Raw genomic sequence first — 22,755 nt, forward strand, 5'->3', positions numbered from 1 at the left:
CGCGCGCGGCTGCGCGCGCATGTTATAAAATTGGGCGTAGATTTGTTTGCGCCGGGTTGCGTGAGCAAATCTGTGCCCGCGTGCAGGTTTTAAAATCTGCCCCTCAGTGTGGATACCAAAAAAGCATTCATTCATTATTCACGCCACAAAACAATCACAAAGTCATCATATATTGTAACGTATATGTGTAACCCCTTTGAAAATTCACCTCTAAGATTGTAGGCTGCCTGAGGAAATACCCCTTGTACCTGCAAACAAGGCTTCTTCTAGGGGTGGGAAGGGGGGAAATGTTTCTTTTTTAGTTTTGTTTTTGGGGAGAATTTTTCCCCATGAATTTCATTTCGTGTGATGTTTATTTTGTTCCTTTAATTTAAAAAAAAAAAAAAAGAAAGAAATAAACATTGAGAAAAATCCCCCAAAAACAGAAAAAAAGGGGGGGCCTCTCATGCCCCCAAACCAGTCCCTCACACCCGGAAAATTCTGGGGCCAGGATCCTTCCCGGCCCCCACTTACTTGCTCTGGGGGGGATCCGCAGACGAGGCCCTTTCTACAAAATAAATGTTCTCTTTAGAGTCCCTATTGCCAATGAATCTGAAATCCATTCAGAGTTTCTGGAGCACTATATTTATGCATTTGTGGTCTGGTGTTCACTGTTTCTTGTTCCCTTCGCTTCCAGCTGCAGGCACTTTCCATTGGATACCATATGCTCAGCAGGCCACCTCCAATTTCCTGCCTTTTGTCTTCTAGCAGCTTTTCTCTAGAGTATAATTTATTGTATTTATTTGTTTATTTAAAAGGGTTTATATACTGCTTTTACAACTAAAGAGTCAAGCAAAACGGTTTATAACTATATCTTCTGGTGTGCAAGATGCTCCATCATTTGTTTTCTTCCAGTTGAACTAGCTGCCCTACATCAAAATGGCCCCCTCTGCTGGGGAGGATGCGCCGGAGTCCATTAACTCCTGCGCCACCACACCAGCGGCGGGCATCAGTTGGTGAAGATGCATATCCAGCATGGTTCTCTCCTGCATCGGCATGGGAGAAAGACTGATACATCACGCATTTCCAGCATAGCTCTCTGCTTCAAGGGCAGGGGGAAAAAAAAAAAACAAAAAACTGATGCTTCACGCATATCCTGCATAGCTTCAACGACAGGGGTGAAGAAAAAAAAGGATTCGCAATCACAAAGCGAGGAGTAGCTGGCTTGTTACGGCGGTTACTACCCCAACCAAATGTGCCTGATACTTCACTTTCAAGGCATATCCAGCATGGCTCTCTGCTTCTACAGCAGGGGAGAAGAAAAAAAAAACCAACAAGAGCTGTACAACATAGTCTAGGTAAAACAAATAAGCATGGGTGTAGCTTGCTTATCGCAGCGGTTACTGCCCCTACTACCCCTAACTAATCAAGCTAGATATTTCACTTGCATGCAGCTCCATCACTGCTCTCTACATTAATGGTGGGGGTGGAAGGGGAATAGAACAAGGAGCTAAGAGTAACAGATAAGAATGAGAGAAAAAATGTGTGAGGCTTGCTGGGCAGACTGGATGGGCCATTCGGTCTTCTTCTGCCGTCATTTCTATGTTTCTATGTTAAGAGCCGAAGAAAGAAAACGCCAGAGAGGAGCTCCTGGTATCCAAGATGCTCCATCATTTGTTTTGTTCCATTTCAAGTCAACACAAATTCACCTTTCCGGACTTCCATATCCATCGTTGCCACTCCTCTGAACTGCTCCGCTATGCTCTTCCAGGAACCTTTCCTAACTCTGTGCAGTTAGTATTTTATATTCCTTGCTTTTGATATTGCGAGCTACGCTGGGTAGGGCACCGTGCAAAAACTGGACATAAATCAAAATAAAACATGCATACTTGCGTGTTTTCCACTCGAATGGAATGCATTCCACATTCTTTTGATGCATGAAGCCTTCCTTTTAATTCCATGTAGTACAGTATATGCTTAGGTGGAGCCATGCATCAATGTTTGCAAGGGAGGTACACGAGAGAGTGCGGCGTGAAGATGGGGGAATCACAGGAGAACACGCCACATGAACAGCGGAGAGGCTGGTGGCCCCTCACAGACGAACAGATTTATTGCTCCACTGACTCTGTTAGTCTGGAAGGTGCCACCAGCTGCTGTGCCATTTTTTTTTTTTTTGCTACTGCAGGACTAACAGGGCTACCCCCCGTGGAAGTTGTACCACATGAAATGATTAATCAGAATTATCCCTTGTACACTTACAGAGGAGGGCCAGGGAAGCACGCCTTGGGACTGAAAGCCTGTAAGTTTCACAGGGCCAGGCGCCACCACAGCCAAGCGCATAAGGCCTGATTTATGACAGGTTGTCTCATACACACAGACCATAAATCACATCCGTAGGATTTCTAGGTAGCATCTGAAAAATCCGTTTTTGTTTCAGTACGAAGAACATTATTCTTGTACAAATCTACACATGCACACAAAAGCAGCATTTTTTTTTTTTTTTTACAGAAAAGCAACATTGTACATAGATCATATTAAGAAAATTATTTAAAGTCACACAAATGGGCTAGGATTAAATATCCTACTTTTTTTTGATAGCACATAAACGGAAAAACTCAATTATGGACCCATTGAAAAGGAACAGACAGCCACAGGAGGTTCTTGGACCACACATGGCTTTCTCTTCACTGATCTCTATTGATCTCAAATCTGTGAACAATTATTCATGACCAGAATATGAAAGTTTGCCTATTAGGAAGAGAGGCACCATGGGAAGAAAACATGAACGTGTCCTCTCATTAGAGGTAGATATTCAGTTACAGATTAAACATTCTGTTTTATTCATCCAATGACCAGTTCAGTTTGGGCTAGTTGATAGTACCTAGGTCATTTCCAGTTTGCTGGCTAGAAAGTAACTAGGAGGTCGATATTTAATGCTACTTAAGCCAGATAAATTATGACTCATTCAGCGCAGTGTCAGTGTCTAAATATCCAGCTCTATTCAATGGCCACCACTTAGCCAGTTAACTATTTATCCAGCTAAATAGTTAACTGGCTAAGTTGTGGGTGGGATGTGGTTCTAAAGGGGAGTAACTGCTTAGCAAGATAAATGGCAATATTAACACTTATCCAATTAAGTTAGCTTGATAAGTTAGACCTGCTATTGAGCAGGTCTAAAGTTAGCCATAATAGATGTATCCAGCTAACTTTAAAGTTATCCGGGTATATTCAGTGGTGTGGCTGCGCCACTGAATATCCAGGCTTAAATTAGCTGGATAAGTCTATTCGGCTAACTTAGCTAACCGGTTAGGTTATCTTTTGAATATGGACCTCTGATTGTCTTAGTTTTTGCCATAATGCTTCCACAGTCTACTTATAAACTGGGTCTTGCAGCAGAGGTGGTATGTGTACCAAATTTGTTGAGAATGTGAGTGCCACAGACCACATGGAATTAAAATGAGTCACTCAATTAAACCATTTTGCTTCGGACAGATGACGATTTCTCTGACTGAGACTTACCTCTGAGCTAAGACCCATCCATCTAGTGATTGGTTCCTCTCTCTCTCTATCTTCTTTCATATTAACTATCTACTTAATTTACACCACACACAGAATTTTAATGTAACGTGCACAATGTGACACTTCCCTTTACCACGCAGGAGAATCTTAGTTCAATTATTGAAGATAAATTGGCTTACTAAACAGGTTTCCATGCAAATAGGGGTTTCCATATATGCATTCATTAGTTAATCCATTAGTAGTTCATTGCAATTCATTGCCAAGAATGTATCCATTTAAACCTCTATCCTGTCATCCAAACGAGGAAATTCTATAGGCAATGAATAATTATTTTTCTTGAAAGGTCGGCAATAAAACTTTGGTTTCTTGGCCAAAAGAAGTAAAGGCTCAAAGTAAAAAAGCCTGAGACAACATTGAGAGGAATGCTGAAAATAAACAACGTATTTCCGGGCTTTTTCTGCTATTTCCCACACTACCATGTCATTCTATCTGCATCGCAGCAGTGAGAGGAGCTGGGGCATTATTTTTTGCCAATGCCACAGTCATCAAACAGTTATCCATTGCATTCTGCAGTGTAATCCTTTGCACCACCTTCACTGCATGCTTTAAATCATTGCCTCCCTTTTTTTTTTTTACAAGCTGTGACCATTAGCATTTCTTTCCTTTTAAATGTTTTAAAATGTGTTTCAGTTAGAAAGATGGGGAGAGCCTACAAACAATGAGAAAGCCTTGTGTTACTGTCTTCTGTATATGCATTCAATAAACTGCCATATCTTTTATCCAAAATGGTTGGCGCCAAGTGCATTCCAAATAACGGATTTCTTTGATAATGGGAAATTCTGGATAATGGGATTTTTCTGATAAAATTATTTCAGATACAGTTTTTATGGATAACAGGACGTATGATGTCATCAATTTTCATAAATTGGACTTTTTTGGGATAATTTAACATGGGACAAAGGCCATGATTTTTGACAGATATGGGTCTTTAGATAAAATTGCTATATGCATATATTTATTTATTTATTTATTTATTTATTTATTTATTTAAAAATGTTTATATACCGCCTTTACATTTCAAAGGAATTAATCAAAACGGTTTACAACCAAACATACATAATGGATACATTTTTTAAAATAAAAATAAAAACGGTTTTCAACCAGACATACATAATGGATAAAAATAAAAACTAACATTAAAATAATATTACAATAAACATTCATGCCCTACAGCATTAAACAGTGAATTGGATTGAATCTAAAGTATTATTTCTTATGGATATATCTGTTTGAAAAAAGTAGGGTCAATATGGAAGATAAGTGAATATAAATTTTGTGAGTTAGAGAGTAAACTGTATGCTTTCTGAAATAAGTAGGTTTTTAATGATTGTTTAAACTGTTGTGTGGAAGAAATAAGGCCAGCTACTGAAAAAGCACTTTTTCTAGTTAATTCGTGTTTAGCCAGTTTAATTGTAGGTACATCTAAAAGACTTTTAGAGAGAGATCTAGGTTGTCTGGGAGGTTTATATATGCGAAGATTAGTGCATAGCCAGGTAGATGAAATATTATAGATAAGAGAATGAATAATTGATAACACTTTAAACTGAATTCGGTATTTAATTGGCAACCAATGGAAAGAGAATAAGACAGGTATACATACATATATATATATATATATATATATATATATATATATATATATATATATATTTATATATTTATTTATTTATATTTATAAATATGTAATTTTGCATCTATATTTATTCCACTTATTTTTATTTGAAAATATTTATATTCTGTTCACACCTACAATGCATGGTGGATCACATAAAAAATACTATAACATTTGACCAGCAGTGGGAAGTACCCTTGACCAGTCGCACTCACCCTACATCATCAAATGCTGCCACGGCTCAGACGCCACCTTTCGTTGCCCTCCTCTACTCTATCTGCACTGCCCCATGGTGCACGCTGATCTTTGAAGACCCCCACCGTGGGAAAGGCCTGCAGAGGCGCCTCCTGATGACATCACATGGCAGGGTGTTTAAAGCCCCGCTGTGCTCCTCTCCAAGTCTCAGCAACAGGTCCTCCTGCCTTGCAGTGCATGTTGCTAGTTCCTGTGCCTCGTCTTGTTGTTCCAGTTCCCGCCTGTGTTCCTTCTTCTTGTCTTGTGTAGGTTGTGCCCTTGCTCTACCATCCTTACCTTTCCTTCCTCCCACTGTGCCATGGTCCTCAGAACCTCTTCTCTGTCCATCTTGTCTATCTTGGCCTGATAACCCTGGTTCTGATCGCTGCGGGCCCTGACCCTTGCTTGGACCCGGATTTCATCTGCTGACTGCCTGCCTTGACCACTATTCATACCTGGACTGACTGCTCCTTAAGGGACACTCACCTAAGCCCTGCCATCCCCTGGAACTCAAAGGCTCAGTCCATGGGGAATGGGGCTGATACAGGTGAAGCTCCAGTTCCAATCTCAATAAAAGCGTGTCTGCCAGCTGTTGGCAAGGGCCTAATAGGTTCACCTACTAGGCTGCATCAACCACGCCACAGCTGAAGTGCTCACATTCATGAGCTCAGCAGATTCATTCCCAGCTCAGGCCATCTCCGGGTTGGCACTCCAGTTCCAACAGCAGCAAGACCCACTAAACAACCTGACTGGCATTCTGCAAGGCCTGACGGCTCGAATGGAGTCTGTGCGGCTTCTTGCTCCCTCACTGGTGCCTCCTGCGGTCACTCTGATTCAAAAAGAAGTTGTATTTACCATACCCCCCACCACTGCCCAGATATGAAGGTGATCCCAAAGACTGCAAGGGTTTCATCAACTAATGCAGAATGTATTTTGAACTTCAGGCAGCCAGCTTTCTCACTGAATGCACCATGGTAAACATCATGCAGTCTTTGCTGGGCAGCCCTGCCCTAGCCTGGTCATCGCCTCTCTGGGAGAAAAATGATCACATAATGGAGAATTTGGATAATGTCCTTTTGTCAATTTCATCTGATCTTGAATGACCTGGGTTGGGCCTCGATTGCCGCTTCTAAGTTGCTTCAGATAAGTCAAGAGCACCGTACGGTGGCCGATTATGACAACCAGTTTTGAACCCTGGCCATAGTGCTCCGGTGTGGATAGCCAGACGGCCACCTTCTGGGAAGGCTTGACAGATCTTATAAAGGACGAGTTGGCAGAAAAGGACATTCCACCAACATTAGATTCTGGTATGTGCCAAATGGACAAATATTGAAGCTCATTATTTTTTTAAATTCCTTTTTCTTTCCAAAAGATTCATAGTACTTTTGCAATAGCAGTGTAAACCCACAGCTGGGAAACTCAACAGAACCCATTGTTTTCTGGCTACCTTGAACTGCAGCTTTAAGAAGCAGTAATTACTGTTTATGATGTCAGCAGAACCCTTAATTTCATAATTTTATGGTTCAGTCAGATACCTGGTAATCTTTTTCTTGCATTGTGTTCCCAACTATTTCAATAAGCAATTGCATGCACAGGGCATTGTGTTTGATGAGCATTGCCTGTCTTATCTTCTTGTCTCTTGCTTCCTGTTTCGACTGCCAAGTTCAGTGTAGTATACTATGGTTGGCAAAAGATGAAGAAAAATGAAAATAAAATGGAATGCATGATTATATCAACTCTATTTTCTTTCCTAGAACTAATTATTTCTGGCTCGACAGAATGGTTTGGAGCTGTCTGGGTTTAAAGATTTGCTCAGATTGAAACATTAGCTGAATGAGGCTGTGAGGTAGCCAGATTCTCATAATTATATCACCTAAGCTTTAACGTTACTGTTTTCCAGTCAGGTTCCATTGGGATTTCTAGCGAGAATAATTCCATGTCTCCATCAAGCTTGTTTTCATTTAATTTTCATCACTATAAAAAGCATTCCAAACAGCAACAGATTAAAATATTTCATTCCTCCTAGGTATGCAGCTATGCGAGTGCATCGCGTTAGTCGGCGGGAATATTTACAGTTGGCTGGCCTGGGCTGGGAGGCCTGTGGGAGATCTCAGTTCAGTTCCTGAGTCCGGCATCTTCTCCTTAGGACAGCCGAGTCCAGAAATGCCGCGGAGGCTGCGTTCAGGGCCTGTGGTAGAGGGTGGGGAGTCTCAGCGACACCGTTCACGGCTGCGTTCTACAGGGAGCCACTGAGAACTGCTGCTGAGGCAGGGCTGAGAAGGAACGGGAAAAGAGCGTTTCCTGGTGTTTTACCCTCAAATAAAAAATTCATAACCCCAGGAGTGGCCGCTTCCCATAGAGCTGGAAACCCAACGGAGCAAGAGGAAGCTGCAGTGCTAAAATAAATTGTAATCATTAAAATGTATGCTTTTGCACATATCTCACTATTTGTAGGGCAGTTCTCCTGATCCTTGCAAGCGGCGATCATATCCCAGGCCATGGTTATAAGCTTCCTGTACTTGCAGCCTGAGGAAGTGATTTGGGGGGGGGGATAGAGAGAGAGAGAGAGAGAGTTGGGAAATCAGAGAGTCCAAGTGCAGCAGGAAGAATTTAGCATTAAGAACACCAGAGAAGAATGATGCGGTTATGTGTGCTCCTTTCAAAAGGATGGGTAGTCCGACTGGACAGCTTCAGCGTGTTGGCAGGGAGTCCCTATGATGCGTGAGGGCCGATGCGAGAGTCCATGGGCGATTACAGGAGGCTGGGATTAGCGACCTCGCGGAACCGAAATGAAAAAGTGCGGAGGCTTGGAGGACTGCAAGTCGGCAGAGAAGCAGTGCACCCCAGCATCAAGGAGTGGATCTCATCTCATGGTTGGCAGAATCCTTCTGCATCTCTGTGTGCCTGGCTGTACATACCCTAGAGAGTACATGTGCACAGTATACAGGAAAATACAGATCTCGGGGCTCTAGAGGTGACCTTGCGGCTCCAGGAATTATGATGCAACCCAGAAGCTCATATCCTTCTGCTATCCCCATGTGAACACGTTTATGTGCGTGTACATGCGTGCTATATATTTTCATTGTTTCTTTTGTATTCACGCGTCACATGTATCACTGACATACCTGCATGGTATTGCGATTTGAATCTGCCCAGCAGTGCTCCGGTTTACGCCAATATTTCTTCAGGAACGAAAAATATTAAGAAACAGAAAAGGACCTGGATTTTTTTCTTAACTAACGAGCCTGATCTCTGCTGCTTAAAAGTCTAAGCACATTATTCTTCAAAGCAAAACGCACAGATCTGCAGCACTAAACGTGAACTAACTAGATGCAGGATCAGAAGGCCAAGTTCATTCTTGACAGGGCCATCCATGCACTTATCTTTAGATAAGTGAGCAATCCCTACGTTCAGACATCTACATCCACTTCTAGGACTGCACACTTAGCAAAAAAAAAAAAAAAAAAAAGGGGGTGAGAGAGAAATGGCAAAATTGACTTGTTGCTTGCTGATTGGTTTTGAAGGTAGAATGCAAAGGTTGTGTTCTCACCGGTGCAATGATTTACTTGAATATCAATGAGATAGGTAAGAACAGTTTTCAAAATTTTAATGTCAAACTGATCTAAGTGTATTGCTTTCAGTGTGACACCATATTTCTGTGTTTTAAATGTTACTTTCTCTTCATATAATTTCTGGAACCATATGGCCTAAAAGGTAAATAGTAGAGGGGAGATGGATTGGGTTAATTAATGGGTATGAACTGACCTTTCACCTCTACAGTTGTAGACAAGTCCAGCCTCAGAGCTTAAATCAGTGTATGCTTGTCTGAGTTCTGATGGACATTAATTCACATCATATAATTTGACAGAGCTGGCCCAGAACTGAACTTGCCATGGCTTTGACCCCCCAAGTCATAGATAGTAAAGCAGAGAAAACAAAGTATTGCAGCTGTTGGATTGGCTTGTGGATGAATTAGAAGAGTCCGTTTCACTACTTCCTGCCAACACAAATAGTGCATAAGCCCATAAAGCATGCTAAGCGCCACAGATATTATAGAGCAGGGCGTGCTGACCCCGATACTCCTCTCTCTCCCTTACCCACAGACCTCCCGGTCCTCCACGTCCTAGACTTTCTCCCACTTCTTTTCTTTCTCCTGCACACCCCATGGAAACGGCGGTGGTTTCGGAAGCAGGAAACGGTTCGCAGGTTTGTGGAGTTGGAGGGGGGAGGGGGGCTGGACAGGGCTTAGGCCCGCGCTGGTTTCCTGATTCCGACACCGCTCGCACTGCCACGCGGCACCCGGGAGAGTAAAAGAGGACGTTCAGAGGTGGATAGACCATGGCAGGTTTCCATCGTGGGGGGGGGGGGGGGGGGGGGGAGACTCATGTCAGGCACCCCATCTCTAAATATTGAGGGGGGTTAGAAAGGTTTGACATCTGGCCTAGCCATATTTACAAACAATATAATATTCCACACTCATTATCAATACATTGATCTGTTGCCCCCTAAATTGAAATGCACCCTCGCAGGGAGAATGGAAATCTTCATGTCAAAATTGAAAAGGCAGACTGGTGTTTTAACCAGGTGCCAATTCTCACAAAACGCATTCGTTTTTTGCCTTCATTTTTGCCCCTCTCCCACACATAGAAGCATACGGTCAATAACCCTTTGATTTCACGTTATTTATCACTTAATTTTGTCATTGATGGTTATTACCCATCATTTACATTGGAATTTGTTATTTTTAGGTTAAAAAAAAAAAAGAACAGACTGCAGATTCTGTTCATGCATTATAGGGCGTAAGTTTTTGCAAAAAGGTAAAAATATAAGCATTGCACTTTATTGGAATCTTTACCCATGAATTTATGCTACCAAAATCATTCAAATGTCTGTAGGATCAGGAAGGTCTGGGAACATCATCAGGAAAAAAAATTGTCTTGGAGGATAATAGACTCCAAGTGAAAGAGAAAGCAATTATATATTTAAAAGCTTTGTCTCCTTTGGAATGTATAGTGTTTTATTTTAATTTTGTAGCTCCGAATTTGTTGAACATTTGGCACATACTTAGGCAAGTAACTGTCTCACTTCTTTGGAACTTACCATTAATTTGCATGGTCATCTGCTTCAATGTCCATCTGTTCAACTTGAGCATATAACATAGCTCAAGGTCACAGTGAATGTAGAGGAATTATATGTAGATATATAGAATATGATGGTAGGTAAGGAGCATAGGGCCCATGTAGTCTGCCCTGTTTACTTCCTGGTGCAGTGCCGTAGACCCCAGTTAATCTATGACTTCCCCTAGTTTCTTGACAAGGAGGGGTCTTCTGTGTTTATACTATGCTTGCTTGTCTGCTGTTGCCTTTATCTGCAGCCATTCTCACATAGATGCCTTGATCGCTTTCCATGAGACCATAGTCTTGTGGCGAAGACAATGGACTGCCAGTATACAGATATGGCAAAATCATCTTTTATCTCTCGTTATTAGTAATAAAATAGTAAACGCTCATTTGTAGAAAGGCTCACCTGCCCACGGTCTGGAAGCCCCCAAAGCACTTTCTGAGTCAAACCTAAAAACTCTGGCAGATACATAGGGTTTTACCACTCTTGACAGGTATACTGGCTGACCGCATCTAACACATTTAAAATCAATGATAAAATCTTGAAAAACAGAGGATACCCAGACAAAAGGTTGTTAATGAAACACCCTGCACAGAGTAGCAGTTCGGACCCTAACAGCAGTGACCTACTGCTTTCTTTTTACAAGAATGCATTAGGATATTCTGCAAGGAGCAGCAGTTACATCCCAAACACCAAGTATTGGAGTAACCTACACCCACAGCGGCATTTGCAACTCTAAACAGCAAGTACTGGAGTAGTAACCTCCATTCAGTGGCAGTTATACCCTAAATAGCAAGTATGGGGTAACCTGTACAGAACAGCAGCTACATTTCTAAACAGGCGTGGTAAAATAGCGTTGGGCATCAATGATTAAAACGCAAAGTTCAACGAGCACGTGGAGTCTGGATATTTTATACCACCTTAGAGGCTGTGGGGATTATTGCAAAACTTGGTAATGGGAAGGGGGTCTGGATGTTGGCATGAGTACTAGTTTTGTGTAAGCAAAGCTGAACAGGGCAGGACCTGAAATGACCTACCAGTAGAAAAGGTGGAGGGCATCATTTGGCATATTTGGGACATGTTTGGAACAGATGAGGAAGACATGTCAAGGCCTTGTTGGGAGAGGAAGTTGATGTTGGCTTGCACAGGGGATTTTATGTTTGTATCTGTCTAAAATGGATGACTGGGATGTACATTTGTTTTTCACAAATGTGAAAAAACACATGATGAATGAGGTTGCTTTTAGTTTATTCCAAATGGAATGAACTGAAAATGGCCTTTCACGAAAACACCTGAGAATATTTGAATATTTTTGTATTCATTTGAAAACGGTCTCTTGACCCCACTCTCGCCCCCAAGAATGTCAGCCAGGGCCTCCGTGGCCTTCTGACCTCCCCCTCCTACCATGCAATCAAAGGCTCGGGGGGCCCAGGCCCAGTCACCTGGGCTTAGCTGAGCCCATCCCCTGAGGAGGTTTCTGGTTGCCACTTAACCCCCGTCCTTTGGACCTGGGAACTGGGGTACCCCCATGGAAAGGGTATCTCCAGTCCTGTCCTGCCTGGTGATACATTTGAAAATGGTGCTGGTTGTGCTAAGGCTGACTCCAACACAACATCACTTCGATGCATGCACCATTATGTTGTATGGCCGTATGTTTGGGTTCTTTTTCGTTTTGAGAGGTTTGGGGGGGGGGGGGGGGGGGTTGGTTCGGTAAATAAACTGAATTGAAAAAAAAACAAAACATTAAATGAACCGAAGAATGAGTGCACTGACCCCCAAATGAAAATATGAACTGAAACAAATTTTTTTTTTCCATGTACAGCCATGGGCAGACTGAATGGACCATTTTGGTCTTTTTCTGCCATCATGTAATATGTTACTGTGCTACTATATTTTATGAATTGTCTTATTTGATGTTGGAATGAATCCTTGCTCCATAATTATTTCAAGTAGGGAATGCACAAGACCCATTTAATCATGAAAACAAAATTGTTACTGAGATCTACTAATATTGAAAATAAAACATTTTGATGCAACTGCCTAATCAGTTAGAAATTTATGAACTAAAAATGTTACCAACTGGATGGATATTTGGAGACGGGATCTTTATCCTTTTCATGCATTTTGAATAGTTACGATAGGATCCTATGTAAAAAAAAAACCAAAAAAACCGACAACGAATTTCCACATTTTACCCCCGGCACCTGCTAGGAAGTTCAAAATTCTGAAATATATAAACCGTTTTCATAAAATCAGCTCCCCTGACATTATTTAAGCCTTTTACCAGCTATGGAATGAATGCATTGAATTTCAAGACTAGAAAATTAGCAAAAGAAACAGGGATCTGTTTATTTAAGGTTGAATAATTTACTAGCTGTACTTGCCCAATAGAAAATAAAACTGGTTGCCAGAGCTAACACTTTAAATGAGAATTATTATTATTATTATTTTTATATACCGACATTCGATCTCAATTGAGATATCACACCGGTTTACATTCAGGTACTGTAAGTATTTCCCTATCCCCAGAGGGCTTACAATCTAAGTTTTTGTAACTGAGGCAATGGAGGGTAAAGTGACTTGCCCAAGGTCACAAGAATCAGGAAGGGCTTACGTTATTCCTTTTATTTATGATTTTTTTTTTCAGGTTTGTCCAGCTTTCTGATTCTCTCTTTGCCTCTGCATACTTCAACCTCAGTGGCCAAAAGCATCTGTCGGGTCCAGACTGTCCACCTAGTGGCAAAAGGTCAACTGTGCAAACCCTCCTGCCATTGTGTAGTACAAGGCAGGGCATTAGGAAATGGTCAGCTAGTTTGGATTGTGAGAGCCAAATTGGTATGAATAAAAGAAAAAAAAAAAAAAAAGAATGACCTGTGAACAGTAAAGCAATGGAATGGATTTCAGGGAAACCCTCTGTCAAAAAAGGGCCAGGCTAAGATGATTAAGCACTCCTCCGGGCCTGAATGCGTGAGACTGCTATTACAGAACATTTGTACATTTGGCAGTGAGATTGTTGTTTTACTGTTAATGCCGTTCTTCCAATTCTGTACGGCTGTAATATTTATCATGCCCTTTTCTGAAAGGTCACTGCCAAAAAGCTGGAAAAAAAAAATATGCAGTGTCCTAAAAATAGGGTTACTTCTTAAAGGAAGCGTTTCATGTGTGCCGGTGTCAGGAATGATGTGATCGCAACGGGGCCGATGTAATAAGCAGCGCTGAAGCTGCCGCTGGATTTTGCGCACACATGCGCAGGTTTCTGCGCACGTTTTTCCCCCGCACTAGTCTCATAATGGTACGTAATAACATATTCGGCGTGGGGAAAAACGTGCGCAGAAACTCGTTTAAACCCCACGGCAGGTTCTGCACGATTGCATGCTAACGGCATGCAAAGGAGGCGAATATATAATCATGAGCAATGCAGGGAGCCATGCTAGCAGGGAGATCGGGTTAGTGCGGGTTTTTTAATGCGGGTTTTTAGCGCCTGAGTCAGGGCAGGATGTAAGTGAAAGCGCTGGTGCGGAGACCAGGTTTTTTTTATGCTTTTGCGAGTCAACCAAGCAGAGGACAGAATGGGTAGAGAGAAGGCAGCGTCTCGATGAAGCAGAATTGCCGATCTGCATTTCACACTCTTGCTGGTGGTCGGGGTCCAATCATGAAGGGGTTAGATATTGCTCTACCCACCTTCACATCAACGCCTGGGCCATTAATTGTTTAATTTTTTTCGAAAAAGAAAGGCTTTCACCCTGAAAATCAATCGTGGGTTTTCACACACTGATTAGTGCCCGTGCGGGTTTCTGCAAGATTTACTATACAGGGCCATGAGCGTGCGTTACTGTGAACATTATGCAACGTGTGTTTGGTGTACTTGGATTTTAGGCACGTATTTAATTAGCATGTGGGACCATTAATACATCCTGCGCTGCCGCTGGTTTTTTGCTGCGTGCGCCCAAAACATCTTCACTGAAAAATCAGCATGGATCTCAGCGCATCGGCCCCAGTGAATGTTGCGTTCCCATTCAGGATGGCCCTATGATGTAATTTACTCAGATCTACACCTCTTGCAAATGCCAATTGTCTTTCTTAAAGCAGCAGTGCTAAAAATAGCTTTTAAGAAAGTGAATATGCAATTAACACCTGGCAAAATCATTAAACTCCCCCTCTTTTTATTCTGGATTTTACTTCGTTTCTGGAGAGAGCCTTCATTCATACCTAAAGTGCCCAGCCACTGCCATCATTGTGGAAGTATGAAAATCGGGACTGTGCACTGGTTTTGTCAGGACCCCATGTGATGCAGGACCCCAGTGATGCAGTGCGTGCAAAGCACAGCTGAGGCAACTCGAACAGGGGAAATGGGGGAAGGAGACATTTAAAAGCATAATGGATGCTGACCTAGTAGATGGCGAAACGCAAAGAGCAGTCGGATCAACCAATCTACAAAGTTTTTTCCTGGTCTACATTGCCAAGGCTAGCAGTAAAAACTCGATTGCTTGTGAGATGCCACTTCTAAGCTAAGTTCAATTGTGTTGTCTTCAACCCCGGTCCTTTACTTTCCTGGACAGACGCAAGTTCCCAGCCCCGCCTCCTCTTGTCTTTCATAATACAATATCTACCGGAGCTAGGAAGGAGGTTGCCCAAACATCAGGTCGCCTAGGTCCCAGGGCCTTTCTGGAGGGTGCCCCTCCTAATGTGATAGCTATCCTTAAAGGCACACATGAAACGCTTCCTTTAAGGAGACGCAGGAGCGTGGCCTGAAGAGGAGTCAACCGAGGGCCAAAAAAAAGAAGCTAGTTGATATTTCAAGGAATGCATTGAGTCAAGCTGCTTTCAAATGCTTTTCTTTAGTTACTCTTTCTGTCTTGATTCTTCCTTAACCCTATCCTTCCCCTCTCTGTCCCCACTCATGCTGGCAGTGGTTTGCTGTTTTATTTGTGTGTTTCGGAAAGGGAGAACTTGTTAGCTTTTATTTGATTTGAGATACTGATTTCATGTTTCTCATGGAAGATTTTCTACTTCCTTATGGAAATAGGGTAGAGTACTTTCAGCTAGACGTTAACTGAAGCTTTGGTGGAGGGGAATGGAGTAAAATAGACACTTGTGCTAAGATCAGGGATGGGAAAATCGGTGTGGATTACATTGGAACTCCATCTGAACTGGGGGGCATCCAAACTAAACTAGGACAGATGATAAATGGATTTGCATAAATCCATACCACTACTCATCTTGAATCTCGACATTTGTAAAAGATTGAATGCTTTAGTCCCAGTTCAGTTATATTTGAAATCTTTCCAGAATGACACTACTCTCCACTATTTCAGTAATTTGCATAAATCCAAACAGATTTGAGTACATTTGGATTTTTTGCAACAAAATCACAGTGAGATTGGAACCAGGTCGATGTCGGCTCTGATTATTTAAGTAAGTTTAAGTGAAACATTTGCATATCTGAGGCTGGATTTGAAGCATGTCAGGAATGAGTTTTCCATAGCTAGGTAGAAGACAAGAATTTGATGACAGCTGCAACTCTAGTTCCAAGCCTCCATTTCCTTGCCTTGCATTTAATATGTAACAATAGCTCCAGGAAAGAGGAGAAATCGGGCCTTCCTGATATTTCTATGGCTCATAAACGTATGCCCAGCGTTCCATTTCGAGTGTGCACTGAAATCAATTCTTATCATATTCCCTTATTCCAAGCAAACTGGAAGGCACAGAGCGGCGTATCCGCCTGGCATTGGCGCACAGTTTGCTAGCCGACACGTTTCACATGTGGGACAATTTAAGGTAAATTCCAAACAGAATCATCTACTGAACACTCAGCTCAAGATGCTTTCGAGGAATGTCTCTGCACTGCTGCTCTGGGCTTCAAGGTAGATTCATTTTAATCAGCCTTAGCTACAGACAGGCACACACACCTTGCAATTGTAGGCAAGATGAATGAATATTCTCTGGTAGGTAACGGAGCTATGCATAATAAGAACAATGGTTACAGATAGGGGAGCTGCGTGGCATAGTATATTGGTTCATTGACCTTCGACCCTTAAAGCCTTGGGGCTGGATCTGGATTAAATCACAAGTGAAATGATCATGGAGGTTTTGCTTCACAAAATTAACACTCAGCTTGATGCAATTTGACATAAGTAGCACAAAGATGCCAAGGATAAAATTAAACAGAACTCCATTTCTCATATGCCTAGATAGTTCATCTGCTAAAAAAAACAAACAAACCTCTCTTTTGTTGTTGTTCGCCTATTCCACAGCCAGTGAAGAGTGGCTTTTGGTGTTTAACAGTAAACAGATTTTAAAACAAACATTTTATTCCGGGAGGTTTTAAATTCTAGCGCACATTATAGGAAAGATTTGTAGAACATAAGGTGAATTTTAAAAGCCCGGCGTGCACTAAAATCAGGAGCTTCTCGCACAGGTTGGGCTTGCACACGCCCAACAAATTGTAAAAGCTGCCCAGATGTGCAACGTATAACCCACTGCATGCACATCTCAAAACGTTTTCAAAAAGGCATGGGATGTGGGCATGGTCCGGGCAGGGCATGGACATTTCATAGGCATGACCAAGAGATGCCTGGGGAAATACGTGTGCGCCGGGGAGCGCGCCCAGTTTACTTCTGCTAGGGAGGAAGTTTAAGATTAAAAAGAAAAAGAGAGAGCCATTTCTCAGGGGTTTAAAGAGCCTGGGGTAACTGGGGGGGGGGGGGGAGTACAAACTATCAACCCCAGGGGGGGCTGGAGGACATAGCTGTTACCTTGGCGAACTGGTGGATAGACTCATGAAACTGGCGTGGAGGCGCGTCCCTTTTAAAATTCCCTGACTTGCACGGTGAAAGCGGGATATATGAGCATAGGCATGCGCCCACTTAAAACTGGGCACACGCGTGTGTGCGGTCAGGCTATTTCATAACTTGCGTGCACATATACATGCAAGTTACGAAATGGCCATGTATCTGGGCGCATGCCAACACACCCGTGCTAAAGTGCGCCCACGTGCCGGTTTGAAAGTTATCGTCCCTATCTCCTGTCTTCCATAACGTATGGATGCCTTCCTGATGAATTTACTGATGAGAAACCTTATTTTCAAAAGCCTTTCTGGCATTTTGTGCCTTGAGAAAAATGATTTTGAAAATAAGACAGAAACCTGAGTTTCTTAATCCTGTCTTTTTAAAAGTGTGTTAGATCATGCAGATGTCAATTTTCAAAAGCCATTTACCCTGGTGAATGGGTTGCTAGAAAATTGCCACAGCCCTCTCCAAATTCTTTTACCTCTAGGGGAATGGGTCCACTTGCCCCCTTCAGGAGAATAGGTCTGTCCCCGCTTTCCAACAAGCAGAATGACCATGCAGCTCCAGACATTGGACCTTGTTGTAGGATTGTAAATACTGACCTGCTGTCTTGTCATGCACTTCAGCAGCAGAATTCAGCAACTCTGATAGGCCAGATATGGGTTCTAGTCCCATCGAGCCTTTCCTCTAATCTGCTGACCCAGTAAGGAAAAATACTGCCAACTTCTGCCTTGTTCTCATGGTGCTGTGTTCTAGCTTCCTACTGCCTGATGGTGCACCTGCAGTTCGGGTATTGATCTTGTTCTGAGGGTGCTGTGTTCTAGCTTCCTACTGCCTGATGGTGCTCCTGCAGTTCGGGTATTGATCTTGTTCTGAGGGTGCTGTGTTCTAGCTTCCTTCTGCCTGATGGTGCACCTGCAGTTCGGGTATTGATCTTGTTCTGAGGGTGCTGTGTTCTAGCTTCCTACTGCCTGTTGGTGCACCTGCAGTTCGGGTATTGATCTTGTTCTGAGGGTGCTGTGTTCTAGCTTCCTACTGCCTGATGGTGCACCTGCAGTTCGGGTATTGATCTTGTTCTGAGGGTGCTGTGTTCTAGCTTCCTTCTGCCTGATGGTGCACCTGCAGTTCGGGTATTGATCTTGTTCTGAGGGTGCTGTGTTCTAGCTTCCTTCTGCCTGATGGTGCACCTGCAGTTTGGGTATTGATCTTGTTCTGAGGGTGCTGTGTTCTAGCTTCCTTCTGCCTGATGGTGCACCTGCAGTTCGGGTATTGATCTTGTTCTGAGGGTGCTGTGTTCTAGCTTCCTTCTGCCTGATGGTGCACCTGCAGTTCGGGTATTGATCTTGTTCTGAGGGTGCTGTGTTCTAGCTTCCTACTGCCTGATGGTGCACCTGCAGTTCGGGTATTGATCTTGTTCTGAGGGTGCTGTGTTCTAGCTTCCTTCTGCCTGATGGTGCACCTGCAGTTCGGGTATTGATCTTGTTCTGAGGGTGCTGTGTTCTAGCTTCCTTCTGCCTGATGGTGCACCTGCAGTTCGGGTATTGATCTTGTTCTGAGGGTGCTGTGTTCTAGCTTCCTACTGCCTGATGGTGCACCTGCAGTTCGGGTATTGATCTTGTTCTGAGGGTGCTGTGTTCTAGCTTCCTTCTGCCTGATGGTGCACCTGCAGTTCGGGTATTGATCTTGTTCTGAGGGTGCTGTGTTCTAGCTTCCTTCTGCCTGATGGTGCACCTGCAGTTCGAGTATTGATCTTAAATTTTCTTGATGGGCCTGGTACTCCTATGGTTTTTCTGCTGCACTCCCTGTGAGCCAAGGACTTCAAAGTTGAAATTTTACCAAACAGGATGCTGTAATAGGTAGAATGCATTCCAGAATCTTATTATTCTCCTCGTGACTGCACTTGAGCATTTTCAACTACGCCATTGGCCCTTGGTCATGCACCTTCTTTTCCTCATGCTGCACTTGGATAGCTGACTGCTGCTGTTGAGACTCCCTGATGGCTTTCTCCCATCCTCTCCTCCACCTCTCTCCTCCCCCTGCATATATTGCATTTTAATACTTATCCATGCCCTCTCTCTCTACCTGTCCAGGTGATGGTACTCTTCTGCTCCTGCTTCCCATCTACTAACATCTTCCTCTCCATCATGTATTCTACTCCACTGCCCTTTCTGACAGTCATGATCTCTTCCCACATGCTAGTCCTCACCTTAACATCACTAGTCATACTTCTAGCACTCTCCTAGAGCTCTCACACACCCACACTCTCACTTGGCCCCTGCTATGCTTTACTTAAAAGAGAAACCTAGGTTAATATACAGTGTGTGCTTAATTTTTAAGAAAAAGTGAGATCACAAGAAAGGAGGCTTCTTGAAGTGCCTACAGTACGAATAGAGAGACTGTCAACTACTAGAGATCGTGCTTTTTCAGTGGCACCACCGGCCATATGGAATATCACACGTGCAACTTTGAGACTTGTGGATTACTCCAAAACATTTAATGCAGCACTAAGAGCTTTTCTGATGAACCAAGCATTTATTAATAATGCCCTAATTTGAAGATCTAGTTTCCTAGTCGGACCTTAGGTACTTAAATTGTCTAATATTTTGTCTGTGAAGTTATGTTGGATTTACTTATGGTAATTTTACATATGTTTTATTTTGTAAATCGCCTGGGATGTGTGTGGGAAGCGATTACGAAATTTTAATAAACAAACAAACAATATGTTAGCTGTTCTCCCCATGCTGGTCATTATCAAACTAACATAAAATACTCCAAATAAATTTAAAGGACTTTACCTTAGATTAAGTATACCTACTTCCTTAGCAACCTTAATGGTATATTTACTAAACCACAATAAGCATTTAACATGCAAAAAAAAAGCATTTATTGCATGAAAAATGCTGTTTATGACATGATATAGTATAAGATTATAGTGATATTGTTCGATATTTTATTTTCCTAAAAAGCTGCCCCATATTTAAATGAGCTTTTTTGCACGCATAAAATTTTCAAATGCATACAAAGCAGCTCATACATACCTAATCTAATGGAAATTGCTTCAAATAATACATGCAGCATTATTTTCTGAAAATTTAGCTACAACTTAGGAGTTGTAGCTAACATTTCTCCACGACATCAGGATGCTAACGCATATCCCAATGCTTCTGTGCTGAAATTTAATGGGCCACACCAGCCTACATAGTCCTCCCATGTGCAAAAGACCCCCCCTGGGGTCTGGGTAGACCTCTGCCCACTCCCCTGCCACCTCTAGAGATGGCTCAATAGTATCAAAGGTAAAAAAAAATACATATATATCTATACAATCGCCTGATGACACCCCGCTCTGCCCCCCTTCGCAAATCCCTCCCTTTTCAAAATTGGCCAACCCCCCCCCCCCCCCACTCCTAATCTCCCTGATTGAAACACCCCCATCTCACCAATAGCAGCCTACCACCACCTGACCTCCCCACACCCTAACCCTCTCTCCAGATTCCCTCTAACCTTACAATATGTCCCTGCTAGTCTAGTGGGCCCAGAGCGCCTACTAAGCTTTGGGCTGGTTGCCATCATTTTGCAAAATGGCATCACCTGATGTTTACCCCACCATAAGAAGCGGACCTCAGCCTTAAGTGCACTCTTATAAAACTGGGTTCCCTGAGGGTAATTGATTTTATAACATCACGCATAGCAACAAAGTTTGCGCATACCTATTACCTGCAGACTTTATCACCAGTTTTTGAAGTGATTTTATACACATAAAATCTCTTTGAAAATGATGGGGAAAAGTCTTCTGTTATATTCAGAAGCTGCATACAGAAAGTTACACCTGCTCCTAGCAGTGCACACAATTTCTGCGCATAAACTTCTACGCAGACTTTTGAAAATTCAAAAGTCTGCGTTAAGTCCTATCCCTGCCCCAACTCCATTCCGAATGCCTGCCACGAGAGCACATAGAAGTCTGCATGCAAGCTGGTTACACTCAAGCTTTTTCATGCATGTCTGCCAGGACTGTTTTGAAAGAACCACTGATGTGCATAATACCAGATTTCATGCACATAAGTGCTTTGAAAATTACCTCCTCTGCATGCAAGTTAAGAACATTGGCACTTTGTTAGAGACTGCATGCTTTGCATTTCATTGTCTTAGATAATTGGATGGCAAAAGCAATTTTTTTTTTTGTATGGACAATAAAAGCTTTAGCACCTCGGTGCCAACGATTTTTTAATGTGAAGTGTAGTGAACCCTCTTGTTTTTCAGACCAATGCAGCTACGTGGACTTCTCTCTATTCTGGGGAATGTATGAGAAATCAGAAAGGAAATGTGAGTTAATTTTTTTTTTTTTCATTTGCTACTAGACAAATGCATCAGATTTTTAAATGTTGTTGTTGCTTTGTATGGATCCTCTTCTGCCATGGAGCTTTCAAGGCAAATGAGATTTCGCCTGAATAAATATTTTTCTTTAATTTTTCTGGTGGATTAAACATGGTGTATTTATGTTAATCAAAATTCATTCAAAATTGAACACACGGAAGAATATATTAACAGCCACATGTATTAGTGCTCATGGTCTTCTTAATCCTGGCATCACAAAGATATGGGAAAATCTCTGATTTTAGTTTTAGCCATGCCACTATGCTAAATATTTAGGGGTGAATTTCTGAGTCACAATATGAAATCAGAGCAGGAGGACACATGCAGTCTTAAAGGCTCACGCACTATAACATCTGATTATTTCTTATGTTGGTCCAGTGAAAGGAAGAATCCATAGAAGGGAAGACTAAATACTGTAAGAAAGCCTTATCTGTCTGAACAATTCTTTTTCTGTGTTATTTTTCAACTGTGCATACGCAGGAAGTTACATGGGTAGCAGGAAGTTACATGGGTAACAGGAAGCTTATATGCATAACTTTGTGTCAACTTTCCATTTAGTATCCCACCTTATTGGATAAATGAGCGTACAGAGTCCCCTATTTAGCTCACTCCCTTCCCATGTCAAGCACAAACGTCTGGCCTCCTAGATCCTCTGTGTTGGCTGCCAGACAGATCTGACATTGGGAGCACATGCATTTCGTCTAGGACTTCTAGCTTTTGCTGAGCTAGTAGCCTGCCAGACCGATCCAGCTGCTGGCTTAATTCTAGGTCCCCTGCACAGCCTGGCAGACAGGTCCAGCAATGTGAAAGAGTTATTATTCCACTTGCAGCCTGACAGACAGACCCAGCTGACACAGCTAGTCTCAGCTTTTGAGATGTTTGAGAAAGTTTCTAGTGCGACTAAGCTGGTCAAATCTGCTTCTGCTCCCGAGAAGGGCTCCAAGAAAGCGTGAAGCAAGACCACGAAAAAGGATGGGAAGAAGTGGAAACGGAGAGCCAGCCATGTCTTCTGTGCATAACTGAGGCTGACTGGGAAAGGGGGGGGCGTGGGAAAGAACGCCTTTGCAGGTT

The 22,755-nt window shown here is 42.6% G+C and overlaps 1 long non-coding RNA gene across 1 annotated transcript in view; it reads left to right on the forward strand.

The window, feature by feature from the left end:
• LOC115075403 overlaps nucleotides 1–22,755 on the forward strand; it is a 563,078-nt gene that overhangs the window by 511,750 nt on the left and 28,573 nt on the right. Inside the window, exon 6 of the long non-coding RNA XR_003852487.1 lies at nucleotides 21,571–21,633. This is a non-coding gene — a long non-coding RNA (uncharacterized LOC115075403). The remainder of the gene's footprint in view (nucleotides 1–21,570; nucleotides 21,634–22,755) is intronic.

The sequence above is a fragment of the Rhinatrema bivittatum genome, chromosome 13 (genome assembly GCF_901001135.1).
Source record: "Rhinatrema bivittatum chromosome 13, aRhiBiv1.1, whole genome shotgun sequence".
Lineage (NCBI taxonomy): Eukaryota > Metazoa > Chordata > Amphibia > Gymnophiona > Rhinatrematidae > Rhinatrema > Rhinatrema bivittatum.